The sequence below is a fragment of the Aythya ferina genome, assembly GCF_964211825.1.
Source record: "Aythya ferina genome assembly, chromosome: W".
In the NCBI taxonomy this organism is placed as follows: domain Eukaryota; kingdom Metazoa; phylum Chordata; class Aves; order Anseriformes; family Anatidae; genus Aythya; species Aythya ferina.
The window spans coordinates 16,029,303-16,044,669 of record NC_140313.1 but is presented as its reverse complement, the minus strand read 5'-3'; the positions used below and the strand labels follow the sequence as shown (position 1 = coordinate 16,044,669).

At 39.1% G+C, this 15,367-nt stretch overlaps 1 protein-coding gene across 11 annotated transcripts in view; it reads left to right on the top strand.

Annotated features, from left to right (window-relative positions):
* Positions 1-15,367, top strand: part of LOC311426254 (nipped-B-like protein) — a 186,335-nt gene that overhangs the window by 40,222 nt on the left and 130,746 nt on the right. The window contains exons 2-3 of one of the 11 annotated variants that reach the window (XM_084502463.1): positions 11,074-11,179; positions 11,741-11,837. The exons of 9 other annotated variants lie outside the window; for them this stretch is intronic. The gene's annotated coding sequence lies outside the window, so the exon portion shown is untranslated. The remainder of the gene's footprint in view (positions 1-11,073; positions 11,180-11,740; positions 11,838-15,367) is intronic. One more of the 11 variants, XM_084502465.1, reaches the window with a different exon arrangement.

Below are 15,367 nucleotides of genomic sequence, written 5' to 3'. Positions count from 1 at the left end.
CCCATTAAATTTTGTTGAACAGTTAAGAAATTGAAGTAGTTTAATGTTGTCGACGGAAGGAAGACACAGACGCTCAATATGAGTGAACAGTGAACTTCAACTTTAATGGATAGCTCAGTCGCCTTTTATCTAGTTCGAACATAATCAACTCATACATATTGCAAAAACTAAGCTCAGGATTGGCTAACATTTCCCGCTCTTTTCAGGTAGTTCCTCCTTCTTTTAGCCACCATCCCGCCTTAGGGACTTTCCCCATCGCTCAAGGGCATCGTGTCCTTGAGCCTGATTGGCTCTCAGCCAGCTGCGTACGTGCCAGACTCATGTGAGTTGAGTACGGTACTTTACTAGCCCATTGCCTCTTAACTGCCCAACATCCACGTGTCCTATTTCACTTAACCATTCCTCCACAGTTTAACACCTAAATATCAATTCTATTTAAGCCAAAATCCCTATTTTAGATAGAGTAGGGATGTTAAAATTGAAAGTAGTGGCTTTGATTCCTTTGTTGCTTTACACATTCCTCCCTCTCTTCCATATGGCAAGCCTTTGTAGGTAGTTTTTCTGCTTGCTGTATCTTCTTTTTATATGTGGTTTCATTGTCTTCAAGCTTGAATTGTTGCTTCCCTGCATATAACACTGAGGCTGGGTACCTCAGGATCATGGCCAGTAATTAATATGTACAATAATTATGATGTCATCATTTAACAAAAAAATAGATTGTGAGATCTTTGAAGTCAGGTAGAACTTTGTGGGCTTAAATAAGTTGAAGACTAAACCTTATGATGGATTATCTTCTTCTGAAAGACTTGCATGCATTTGAGGATGTGAGAAACACTCCGTAGCCAATAACTTAGGCTCAGGCGAGGATCTCAGTGAAGTAGTAATTTATTCGCGATTGCAATGGCGGGCGCCCCACAAGCAGGAGAGAGCGCATCTACTAGTTCCAAAACACAGTTTATATACCTTCTGATGGCAGGACCCTCCCCTGTTTCCCCACTGAGTGGGTAATCCAGATTCACAATCTATCTGATGCTTCACAAACAATGCATGGCCTTCAGTCGCCGGCCTGTTAAATTTCAAATTTCTTTTGACATTTTTACTGCTTGAAGTGGTAATGTTTCTTCACTTATCTGACTTGACTTGACACCGTGATTTTCACCTAATTGTCCTAAGGAGTCTGATTGTCTGCATTTTACAAGGTCGCCTGCTAAACTTTCTTATCACTGTAAGCATATCTCAGTACCACATTCCCTCCTTCTAAACAATGTAACTCTGCAAAAACAACATTTCTATTCCCACAAGGATACCTTAGACTATATTTAGGAGACTGATTTCTTTATTACATAATACCCACTGTAAACTTTTTGTTCACTTTGCATAAAGTCTTACTTTACAAATGATTTTTTTTGTTTTAGTCAGCAAACTTTCTGAATCAGCACTGTTAGTGTATGTGAATATTTTCACTCAGTCTTATGCTGATGTTTTGAAGAGCTGTAATGTACATTGTATAGGTACAATGAAGGAAAAATGGCTATTGGAGGATGTTTTATTGTATACGTGTAGACACCTTTTTAATAGGCTTACTTGGACCTACGCAAGTGTTTTGGATGACATGGTAGCCATGTCTGGAAAGGAGTTCCTTGTTTGTTTGTTGTTTTTTTCTCCTGTCCTTCTTGCCCAGAAGAAGCTTCAGTTGAGTATAGTTTAGGTAATGCATGTTTTGTTGTGGCCCACACCTACAGTTTATTCTCATTCAGTTTTATCTAACATGAGGTTAGATAAATCCTATTAACTTAAGGTAAAGAAAAAAAAAATAAAATGAAAATTGATAGTGGATGCTCATCTTCCTCTATAGAATCATCACTATCTCCTTATACCCCTTTCTATTTCTGAAATCAGTTCCCAAAGCCCCTGAAACCCATCTTCTTGGTCAGTGAAGACGAGGCAATTTGAGGCTCTTCACTAGTTGCTGGTTTAGAAACCATGATCTTACCTCATAACAGTATTTAAAACTGTATCTTTCCAGTATTTTCTAAGAAACAGTCATTTGGTTGCAGAGAGTTTCTTTTTTCTGGGCACTGTTCACACTTTTTTTTTTGTTGTTGCAGATTTGTTTGGACTGTTTAAAATATTACCTATTTTAAAAGTTTAGGTTCTTAATTTAAATGTGGTATCTAATTCTTTGGTTGGAAATTTAGACATGTAAACCTCCATTCAGGTGATATTGGGTCAGTTACTTAGTATGAGGAGTCACAGCACTTTCAGGTCACTAGAAAGGAACTGAGTTTTTTTTTTTTTTTTTTTTTTTTTTTTAAATTTCTAAATATAACCTCAAGATAATGCAATAGGCTTGTATTCTCCAATAGTCAGTGCACAGGTACAGTGGGCCACATATTCTGGTTTAAATGCTGCTCTAGAGTTAATGTAGAGGCAAAGCCTTCCACTTCTCCATCAAAAATAATCTTGTGCTGGAAGGTGGAGAATGTCTAAAGCTTTCAATGTCTGCATGTACAGATGTTCATGATTAACAGATATTCATGTTCTAGCTATATACGTAACATTTTGTAATGCATGCCATTTAAATGCAGGTTGAAAACCTTTTATTTTGGGGGGAAAAATGCTGAATTTATTATTGCTGCCCTGTAGTGTGCACCCAACAAAGCTCCACAGCACCCTGTAGTTTTCTGAACATACCCTGGTCCCTGGTGTAGCAGTGTTTCCCATAATCTTTTGCAGCGCATAGTCTTTCTAGACTGTTGTCATTGTTTGTGATCATTTTCCTATCCATCATGGGTTTTTGGAAAACCCTTATTATACAGTGCACAAGTAAATGTCATGTTTTCACCTTGCTCAATACGTGTACCATATAATAATTTCAGCAGGACTGGGTACGCAGTGTTTCTGGTTGTATGAACTGATGATGATTTTTTTCTTGCCAAGTGAGTGGTAAATTTCTCAAATAAGTAATACTTTGTGAAATTTTCAATCAAAAAAAGTCTTAGCACAGCACATGAATCACTGACTTAGAAGTAAGACACTAGAGAGGAGCATATTTCAGAAAAAAAAACTTTGGTGGAGAACAAGAAAGGCTTCAATTATTTAACCCTTCTACTTAAAGCAAGGTACTTTGAAAGGTAAATCATCTTAATTGCTTGGAGCTATGCAATATATGCTCACACTTTTATGCCTCTTGGAAGCAACTTGTAAAAAACGAACAGCAAATCAGCAATATCTGATTTTAAAACATAGTTTTAAAGTACATTGATACTTTCTAGAAAGCATGGCCATACAAAGCTTGAACTCTTTAAATATTATGTACTTTAAAGAAATTGTACTGAAGCAAACAGGATTATTTGTATGTTGTATTGTTAAGCAGGGGACGTTATAATGCCTTTCTATCATTTTAACCAGAATTTTGGAGTAAACAAACTCTTTTCTTTCTCTTGTTAACCTCTTAACTGTAAGGCTAGTAATACGCATTATTAATTGAACTAAGGACTATTTTCTGTGTGGTGGGTATGCTGCATTTTCTCTACTGCAGGCATATCCTGCTATCTGTTGAGGATCATAGAATCATAGAATGGCTTGGGTTGGAAGGGACCTTAAAGATCATCTAGTTCCAACCCCTTACCATTGGCAGGGACACCTCCCCCCACCAGATCAAGTCCCCCAAAGCCCCATCCAATCTGGCCTTGAACACCTCCAGGGATGGGGCATCTACAGCTTCTCTGGGCAACCTGTTCCGGTGCCTCCCCACCTTCATAGTTGGTATTTTGGAGTTCACATTATGTGTCATTGGCCAACTGAAAAATGAAAGTCATTCATTTGCAGCTGATTTGCTCAAGAGGCATTTTCATTGCTATTTTTTTGGGGGGTGGAAGTTTCTGTTTTGGGGACAGAATATTTCAGTCTGTTTTTCCTTCACGTTTTAAAAATCTATTGCAGTACACTGTTGTACCCCCAACAGTCATTTAATCAATTTATGGTCTGGTAATTCTTAAATTTACAGTATATGAAATAACACTAAAAATTGCAAATTTTAATGCAACTATAGGAGCATTTCATTCTTAACGCCTTCACTTATGTGTAATATTTGCTTTTCTAGTTTAATAATGATTTCAAGCAATGCTATTTGTTTTTAACCCTTTTAATTAATCATCTTATCATAGAGTAAGCATATTGCAATTCCCAGCTGCATTTCACTTTCTACGTAAGTGGCTACCTCTGCAAAGGCTTATCTACAAACACCCTCTATGTAAACTAATTTTCTCCTCATGGTTATAACTGTTTATTTTGGCCTTTTTCTTTCTTTCCGTTGTAAAATTAGATTTTTCAAATGGAAGATAGTATTTCAGATAAAGAGACTATTAATTTGTCATATAGTTTACTAAGATGGAGTATGCACTAGAAACTTGCACATTTGTTATGAATTTATATATTTGTGATAGTTTCTTGGTGATCCTAATAGACATACAACTTTTGCTGATGGGTAATTTCTGTCAGTGAGTTGATATGAAATATATTAATAAATGTGATCTAAACAGAAGGTGTTGAACTAGAATACTAGAATTGTGCCTTTTTTTGTCTTAAATGCAGACTGAAGCAGAAATCAGAAGAAAACTGACTACTTGTTGACTGCCTGTTTTTCTTTTAAATATTTCATAACAATGTCTCTTTCCTTAGTTTGTAGTTATTTATACTAGTTAAAGACAAACTGTGAAGTTCTGTGCTTTTCAACACTGGACTGTGAAAGAGTCTTTGTATGTTTTTAACAGTGAAGGATAGGCTATCTCCTCCTCACTTTAGCCCCCTAATCATTAGTTGATGTCCTCCTGACTTACTATTTTTCTTTTCTATTCATCTCCAGCTGTCATTTTGCCAGTTTTCTAGTTTGGGAAAGACATTTAATATTAAATGGTGTAATTGAAGCAAGATAAGCAATTTGTGGCAGATTTTGATAATGCCTTTGAAAACATTGTTGAGTACCTGATAAGTGTCTATGCTAAGCTCTGATCATTTACTCCTCTTTTTTTTTTCAGTTTTTGTGCCTTAATCAACTTTTATTTGCCTCCTTCTGCTTGGTCACCAATTTCTGTCACTAAATCTCTTACAGATAATTCTAGAAACAACTTGAAACTGGTTGTATGTAAATTATATATTCACAAGAACCATCTATAGTCATGCTTCTCATGTTTAGTTTATTGGATTTTAAGTAAGATTTTTAAATTTTCATGAGTTGTGAAGTTTTGTTTCTGAGTTTCATATCTGCATATTTATTATTTTTAAACTAATATTTAAACTACTTTTTCAGATACTGAAAGTAGGACTTGGTGGTATTTAAAGCACAAGATAATTTAGTGCCTTTTTGAAAGAACTGTGTAGTTTTGACCATTATGCATCCTTTGAGGAACTTGTTCTTGATTATTTGCATTTTTCAGTTTATAGTTTGATCTTCAGTACCTTCAAAACTGTTGGATCAATGCTATCAAATCCTTGTCATTTATTGTAAAATAATTGAAATATAATTACCCTTTATATGTTCATTATCTAAAAGTTTGAGATACAAAAAGAGAAGTAAGCAAAATAGTATAGACAGATGCTATCATGTGATTCTTTTTGTGTCTGCATAAATTACACTTATTCAGCACTTTCTACCTTTGTTATACTCGAAGAACTTATGTATATTTGGCTAGTTGTTTTTCAGATCTTATAATCACCACTTTCAAATTTAGCCAAACAAATCCTGGCATTTAATATCAGCTGTATATTGGTTTCTATGTGTATAAACAGCCCAATCAGTGTGTGTGTGTGTATACACACATACAAATATGTGTATATTCCTTTAATAATTTTTTCTTTTATATGAAGGCTTTATGTAATTATTCTGTAGCAGAAATCAATGGGTATTAATTTTCTTTAGCATTTTTTGCAGCCTCAGTATTAAAAACAAATAATCTTTTTTCACATTAAATTTTAAAAAATAATTGCTGTTCTTTCCATACCTGCAATATAGTTTTGTCTTGTCACAGATTTCAAATTTATGCTGTAGCTACTTTAGCTTAGTAGCTTAATCATGCTGCTTGAAGCAGCTCCTGTATTTTGGATAGTCTCCTGTATTTGACAATAAAACGTGCTAAGAAGTGGAAAGTTCTTGTCAAGACTCTAGCAATTGTGTAAAATTCAGATAGTCATCTGAATTCTCCTGTAACTGGAAATCTTTCTGACTTTTTGATATTTCTGTAGAGGATTCAGTGCTGCTTTTACCTAAAGGCTAAATGTATTTAGATGTTTTATATTCATATAATTGAAGATTTAATTTAATTGCCTTTCTTTTCTTCATTGCTGATTTCTATTATAAAGTCTCCCACAGGTCATTCTAGATACACTTTGAAATCTGTTGTATATAAATTATATACTCACAAGCACCATCTGTAATAATCTTTTTGTATTTATTTAATTCTTGGTGTTAAAAAAAAAAAAAAAAAAAGGAAAAAAAAGAAAAAAGAATTAGTAGTAGATAAAGCCTTCTTTAGACAACCGGAAAAATCCTCAAGTTCACGGGCCCTAGTCCTCAGGGTGACTTTAACTCCCTGCTGAATGGGAATAGGGACCTGTTAACAAGGGACATAGACAAGGGTGAAGTATGCAATGTCGTCTTCACCTTGGTCTTTACTGGTAAGACCAGCCTGCAGGAATCCCAAGCACTAGGAATGTCAGTGGGAAGACCTGAAGCAATGAAGACTTACCCTTGGTGGAGAATGAACACACTAGGGAACAAACTGGACATGCACAAGTCTGTGGGACCTTATGGGATGCATCCATGAATGCTGCGGTAACTGGCCAATGTTATTGCAAGACCACTGTCAATAATCTGTGAAAGATCAAGGTGACTGGGGGAAGCACCTGAGGACTGAAAGAAAGCAAACATCATCTCTATCTTCAGGAAGGGCAAAAAAGAGGATCTGGGAAATTAAGGGCCAGTCAACCTTACCTCAGTTCCTGTCCTGCGAAGATGATGTGACAACTCATCCTGCAAACTATTTGCAAATGCATGAAGGACAGAAGGTGATCAGGAGTAATCAGCATAGATTTATGGAGGGGAGATCACGCTTAATAAGCTTGATAGCCTTTTCTGATAAGATGACTGGCAGTATGGATGAGGGTCTGTTCATTTTTGATTTTAGTAAGGCTTTTGACACTGTTCCACAACATCCTCATAAACAAACCAACGAAGTACAGACTAGACAAGCAGACAGTGAGGTGGATCAAAAATGGGCTGAACTGATGGGCTTCGTCAACAAGGGCATGAATTGTAGCTGGAAGCCAGTCACTAATGGTGTACCATAGGGGTTGATAGTGGGTCCAGTACTGTTTAGCATCTTTGTTAATGACCTGGGTGATGGGACAGAGTGCACTTTCAGAAAGTTTGCAGAGTGGGGAGAAGTAGTTGATATACCAGATTGGTGTGCTGCCATTCAGAGGGACCTTGATATGCTAGTGAAATGAGCAGACAGGAGCATCAGTCACTTCAACAAAGGGAAATGCCAAGTTCTGCACATGGGAATGGTTAACCCCATGCAGGCTAGGGGCTAACTAGGTGTGAAGCAGGTTGGCAAAAAAAAAAAAAAAAAGGGGGTCCTGGCTTTGAGAAGAGTGTTGCCAGGAGGTTAAGGGAGGTGATTCTTCCTCTTTACTCATTAGTGGTGAGACACATTTGGAATGTGCAGTTCAGTTTAACGCTCCCCAACACATAAAGATATGGAAGTGAGTCTATCAAACGGCCATGAGTATTGTTAAGGGACTGAAACATCTAGTGTTTGAGGAGAGGCTGAAAGAGCTGGGAAAGTTCAGCCTGAGGTAGAAAACGTTCAGGGGGATGTTATCAATGTGTTGATAAGATACCTGATGGGAAGGCAGTAAAGAAGACAGAGCCAAACTCTTCTCAGTGATATCCAGCGGCAAGATAAGACAGTGGGCACAAACTGCAATAATTTTCATTTAGACATGGAAAGAAACCTTTTGACTCTAAGGGTGGTCAAACATTGCAACAGGTTGCCTAGAGGGGATCGTGGAATCTCCATCCTTGGAGTTATTCAAAACCTGACAGGATGCAGCACTGGGCAAGCAGCTGTAGCTAACCCTGCTCTGAGCAGGGGGATTGTAGCTAACCCTGCTCTGAGCAGGGGGATTGGCCTAGATGGCCTCCAGAGGTCCCTTCCAATCTTACCCATTCTATGATTTTTTCCATACATAATTCCCTTAAGACAGAAAAACTTGTGCAAAACATCACAGCTGTTAAGTGCCAGCTATCTATCATAGATTTCTTTTATAGCATTACTTCCTGACTTCAGTAACTTATCGTTCATGTATATTTTATTGCCAGGAAATGCAACATTTGCTTCTTGTCCCACATACATGTATACTTCAGAAATTACAATTTATTGCCTAGATACTTTACCACCTCTTTACTTTTAATGTTTTTGCATTAGCATAAATAGGAAGCAGTATAACACGTGGCAATTTAAAAAAATGTTTTTTTTCACGTGCTAATTTTATTAATTTAAAATATCTTTTTCACCCCTCTTATTTCTCAGTTGAAAGCCATTACGTATTTAGTAAATTATTGGGGGCTTGGTTTTGTCGGTGTTTCTGCTTTAAAGTTGATTGTGCATATAAACCATTTTGTAATAAATAATACTCTTTCCATAACCAAATTGTTGCTGACCATCTCTTTCCATCAGATTCTTCTGAGTCAGTAGCATCTAGAACACATTTCTTCAATGGAATTTTGATTTAAAGCATCAGCTTTAAAGTTCCTCAGTGTGTTACTGGAAATTGTGATGACAACTATATCCTCTAAAGGAAGAACAGTGTTTTAAAGGCTATATCCTACCATCCTTATGTACCCAGTCTGCACTGATATTCTAAGAAATAAACATGGTAATAAGAGACTGGATTTAGATTAGTGCTGAATTTCACTATAACAGAACTTGTATTAATTCTAAAAGGAAAAGACAGTTATAAAAGTAGTACTGATATCCCATGGAAACAGAGGAAAGTTGCAAAGTGTTTTTCATAAACAATACTGGAAAATAAGTAAATAAATCACTATTGAACTGTTGAAAATTCTTTGGTTTTGTTATATTTCATTGGAGCTTAATATTTCATAAAAATTCTGCTTCATAAGGGGCTATGCTCTCTAATTTTTGTACTCGTATAGAATCATAGAATTGCTTGGATTGGATGGGACCTCAAAGATCATCTAGTTCCAACCCCCCCTGCCATAGGCAGGGACGACACCCACTAGATCAGGTTACCCAGGGCCTCATCTAACCTGATCTTGACCACCTCCAGGAATGGGGCATCTACAACCTCTCTGGGCAACCCGTTCCACTGCCTCACTACCCTCTGAGTAAAAAATTTTCTCCTAACCTCTAATCTAAATCTCCCCTCTTTTAGTTTAAAACTATTCCCCTTCATCCTGTCAATACCTGATAGAGTAGAGTTGCACTTCATCTTTTTTTATAAGTTCCCTTTAAGTACTGAAAATCCTCAATGAGGTCCCCCTGGAGCCTTCTCATCTGTAGGCTGAACATCCCCAGCTCTCTCAGCCCCTCTTCGTAGGAGAGGTGCTCCAGCCCCTTGATCCTATTTGTGGCCCTCCTCTGGACCCGTTCTAACAGCTCCACATCCTTCTTGTGCCAGGGATCCCAGACCTGGATGCAGGACTCCAAGTAGGGCCTCACAAGGGCAGAGTATAGGGGGACAGTCACCTCCCTTGACCTGCTGGCCACTCCTCTGTTGATGCAGCCAGGATGCAGTTGGCCTTCTGGGCTGCAAGCGTGCACTGCTGGCTCATGTCGAGTTTTTCATCCATCAGAAGCTCCAAGTCCTTCTCTGCAGGGCTGCTCTCAATGAGTTCTTCTCCCAGTCTGTGCTCCTGTCCGGGATTGCCCCATCCCAGGTGCAGCACCTTGCACTTGGCCTTGCTGAACCTCATTAGGTTCATGTGGGCCCACTTCTCCAGCATGTCCAGGTCTTTTTGGATGGCATCCCTTCCTTCTGTTGTATCGACTGCACCACTCAGCTTGTCATCTGCAAACTTGCTGAGAGTGCACTTGATCCCATTGTCTCTCGTTGATAAAGATATTAATCAGTATCGGTCCCAGGACAGACCCCTGAGGGAAACCACTTGTCACCGGCTTCTAATTGGACATAGAGCCATTGACCACCATTCTCTGGGTGTGGCCATCAAGCCAACTCCTTATCCACTGAATGGTCCACCCTTCAAATCCATCTCTCTCCAGTTTGGAGATCAGGATGTCATGTGGGACCATTCCAAAGGCCTTGCAGAATTCCTGGTAGGTGACATCGCTCAGTCTTCCCTTGTCAAGTGATGCAGTCACTCCATCATAGAAGGCCACCAGATTGGTCAGGCACGATTTGCCCATGGTGAAGCCATGCTGGCTGTCCTGGATCACTTCCTTGTCCTGCATGTGCCTTGACATTCCTTCCAGGAGGATCTGTTCCATGATCTTTCCAGGCACAGAGCTGAGGCTCACCGGTCTGTAGTTCCCTGGGTCCTCCTTTCCACACTTTTTAAAAAACAGTCGTGATGTTTCCCTTTTTCCAGTCACCAGGGACTTCTCCTGACTTCCAGGACTTTTCAAATATGATGAAGAGAGGCTTGGCAACTCCATCAGCCAGTTCCCTCAGGACCCTGGAATGCATGTCATCAGGCCCCATAGACTTGTACCTGTTCAGTTTATCAGGTGGTCTTGAACCTGGTCTTCACTTACAGTGGGTGGGACTTTGCTTCCCCAGCCTCCATCTACAGGTTCAGGGAAATTAATGACTTGGGAAGCCTGGCTGTCAGTGAAGACTGAGGCAAAGAAGTTATTGAGTACCTCAGCCTTCTCCATGTCTGTCGTTACCAGTTCTTCCTTCTCATCCATCAGAGGGAGTACTCTCCTCGGCCTTTATTTTCTGGCCAAATGTACCTATAGAATCCCTCCTTGTTATTCTTTGCATCCCTTGCCAAGCTCAGTTCCATCTTTGCCTTGTCTTTCACAGAATCACAGAATATTAAGAGATTGGAAGGGACCTTGAAAGATCATCTAGTCCAATCCCCCTGCTGGAGCAGGAACACCCAAATCATGTCACACTGGAACACGTTCAGGTGGGTTTTGAAAGTCTCCAGAGAAGGAGACTCCACAACTCGAGCCCTTGCCTAGAGGTTTGTTCAGTACCTTATCCTTCTCTGTCTGTTGCTACCAGTTCTCCATTTACATTTATCAGCAAGGGAAAACTCAATTTGCCCTTTTCTGGCCAATGTGGCTATAGAATTCCTTCTTGTTATTCTTTGCATCTTTTGCCAAGCTTATTTCCGCCTTTGCCTTGGCTTTTTTGATTCCATCCCTGCACATCCAGACTGCATCCCTGTACTCTTCCCAGGCCACGTGTCCCTGCTTCCACTGCCTGTGCATTTCATTCTTTCACCTCAGTTTGACCAGCAGGTTCTTGCACAGCCATCCTGGTTGTGTGCCCTCCCTGCCCCCTTTTTTATACAGCAGGATGGAGAGTTCTTACACTCTAAGGAAAACATCCTTAAAGAGCTGCTAGCTCTGTTCAGCTCCTTTGTCCCTAAGGACAGTGTTCCAGGGGATTTCAGTTACAAGGTCTTTAAATAACTTGAAGTTTACTCTTTGGAAGTTCAGGGTCTTGACTTTGCTTTTGCCAGGCCCATATTCCTCAAGATCACGAACTCAACCAGGGTGTGGTAACTGCAGCCCAGCCTGTCTCCAATCTTGACCACTTTAATGAGCTCTTCCATGTTGGTGAGTACCAGGAATATGCTTCTCCTCTGGTTGGTTTGTCTAATACCTGGGCTGGGAAGTTATCCTCAACGCACTCTAAGAATTTCCTGAATTGCTTACAGCCTCCTGTGTAGTTTTCTCAGCAGATATCCAGGTGGTTGAAGTTCCCCATCAGGATGAGAGTGTGTGAGCACGACACTTCTTGTAGTTGAAGAATGCCTCATCCACAGGCTTCCCTTGATTGGGTGGCCTGTAGTAGACCCCAACCACAAGCTGTCCTTTATTGGTGCGGTCTTTATTGGTATGGTCCTTAACTCTCACCCACAAGCTTTCAGCCTGTCCATGGCTGTTTCTCAGAGTCAACTCTTCACAATCAATCTCTTCCCTAATGTAGAGGGCAACACCCCATCCCTTCCTTTCTTGTCTATCCCTTCTGAAGAGCTTGTAGCCCTCTATTCCAGTGTTGCAGTTGTGTGATCCATCCCACCAGGTTTCTGTGATAGCAATCAGGTCTTAGTTGTTTAATTGCACCATGGTTTCCAATTCTTCTTGCTTGTTTCCCATGCTGTGTGCATTGGTGTAGAGGCACCTCAGCTGGGCAATCTCGTACAGCGTTTCTAGAACCCTTTCCAATTGCATTGGGGCAGTTCAGAAGTATTTCCCTGCCATTACTTAGAGTGATAATGTTCTCAGGTATGCTTTCTTCACTCAGAGGTGCATCCCCTTCCCCCATTGCATCTAGTTTAAAGCACTCCTGATAAGCCCAGACAGCTTACCGCCCAGAACACTCTTGCCCCACCTGGTCAGCTGCGCCCCATCTGGCATGCCCAGTCCCTCAAAAGTGCGTCCAAGGTCACAGAACCCCAAACCTTGGGCATGGCACCAGCCTTTCAGCGAATCATTCACTTGGCTCATTTGTCTCCTTCTTCCTTGGGTCCCAGTCACCAACTGGGAGGACAGAGGAGAACACTACTTGCGCTCCCCATCCCCCCGATCCCTTCAATATCTTTCCAAGAGACATAAAATCCTTTTTGATATTTTGGAGTTTCCTTGTCGCAGCATCATTTGATCCTACTTGAACAAGTAGGAAGGGGGGTAGTCTTTGGGACGCACCAGACTTGGTAGCCTTTTCGTAATATCATTAACTGATAAAGCTAATATATAGGTATAAAATAATCTGTAAATATACCTGTTACATATTGTCTTCAGTTTTCAATCTTGATTTGGGGAAAACAAACAAAAAAAACCCACAAGACAATAAGCTAAGTCTCCTAAATGCTTTTCAAAGTTGAGCTATGCCCTAAGTGACTACAGAGGGAATTGTCACTTTGGAGACTGTTAGTGTGAACCTTTCCAGTTACCTCAAATTATCATCTTGAATTGGTTTCCAGCTAGAGTTTATTCTTGTATGCTATTCAGTGGAATTTAACTTTCCTTTAATATTAGGAACCCTTTTTTTCCATTATGTATTAATAAGCAGTGAGGTCTTTCTAAAAGAAGAAACTTCTAAAAACTTCTAGTTTTTAGAAACTTCTAGTTTTTAGAAGTTTTTAGAAATTTCTAGAAACTTCTAGTTACTTCTAAAAAGCTAGAAAAACATAATGGAAATTTTTATGGCAGTGATTTTTTATAGCTTTTCAAGAGTGCTTGTCTCACATAATAACCTGGACATTCAAATAGCACCTGTATAAGAAGTTTTGCATGCTTTGTGAAGGCTAGATATCAAAATTGTCTTCTGAAGTGAGAGAACTTGAGATCAGCTCAAGGAATATGGCAAGTCCCAGTTCTTTTTTCATCTAGTTTTAAAATCTGTGGTAAGGAGCGATTTTGAAGGACTTTCATTCTTCTAAAAAGTACTGAGGGGTGTGATAAAGGCATTTCTAAGAACCAGTATCTTAAGAAGTTGTTTTTGTGTTTGTGTTTTTCTTTTTTTAAGCCCAGGATGCACTTTTCAGCATCACTTGAGTTTTGGATGGTGAACTGTCACGTTTTGTGTGACATAACAATAATTTCCCTTACAGAGAAGGTGCTTGCTTGCAAAGTCCTCGTGGAAGACTGAACTGAACTCTGAGGCAAGGCAGATGGTCATTACAAGCAGCTATATACATTTCTAAAACAGTTTCAAGGGTTGTGACCATTGCTTTGAATCAAACAAGTTTCAGGTGTGTCACATGCAGTAAAAGTTACTTGGGAAGAATTGCACAACTGACAAAAATTCATTGTTTCCTTTAGACTTGAGAAGCAAGCACTTTGCGTGGCAATTTATATGCTCTCTGTTAATAATGGTTACTTCAGCAGGTCAAAGGCATCATATTTTTTGATCTTAGAGAAGGGTTACTGGAAAAGAGGAAATCTTAGGAATGGGCAGATTTTTATCTGTATCCAACTGTGCACCTTATTGGAAATGGTTTGATCTTACTGGAACTCTTCATTTCTCTTACTATTCATAACAAAGTTCAGGGCATTCTAGTTCAGATTTTGTCCTAATTATTACAATTCCATGTTTGCAAACTGTATTGCATATTCTCAAAAGGAAGAGGAGGAAATTTAAAATGTATAGCAGATGAAGTAGTTAGCTTTGATTAGACAGTGATTGATAATGGAATGTAATGGGAATGTCATGTTATGCTTAAGCTTAAGCCTCAGTTTGTAGTACATTGTATTATTCAGGGTAGTTGTGGTTTTACTCAGCTGGGGAGCTAAACTCTTCCACAAATGCTCTCTCGCTCCCACTCCTCAAAAGAAGAGGGGGGGAAAGAAGAAAGTATAATAGAAAGAAAAAAAAAAAAAAAGCTCATGGGTTGAGATAAGGATAATTTAATTAAAGGGAAAAGAAACGGAAAAAAAAAATCAAAAACAAGCAAAGGCCGCATGGAAGTACAGAGAGAAGAAAAAAACCTTATTCTCTTATTAGACGAAACACTGGTGTGATACCAATGCTGTTCCAGCTACAAGTGCAGAGCACAGCACTGTATGGGCTTGTGGTGGTTTTACTGTGCTAGGCAGCTAAACACCACAACTGCTGCTGCAGGGAAAGTTAACATCCCAGCCAGACCCAGTACAGGGCTGCTGCAGGGAAAGCTAACTACATCTCAGCCAGACACGGTACAGTATTTTATCATCAGTAAAAACTCTGCAAGTATATTAAATGAAAGTTCAACAAAATAGAAGTTTTATATTTAAACTATTGTAATGCAGATGGACAATTTAGTATAGTGCACAAGTATTTTACTACTTTTTTTTTTTTATATTTTTAATTTTTTCCCCTGCAATTAGAAAGGGCATGGCTTTGCTGGTTGGTGATGCATTCTTCGGGGATGAGCATACCTGTTTTTTATTTTTATTTTTTTGGTCCCAGTTGAATAACTGTAGTGGTTGTTCTAAACTGTAGCTACAGTCTAATTGGGGGCATAGAAAAGTTGGATCCATGTGTTTTCAGTTAATCTGCTTCATTTGCTTGCAGAGGTTTATTATTATTATTATTATTATTATTATTTATTTATTTATTTATTTATTTATACAAAGGTCTTCATATTTGTCAAAGTAAGAGT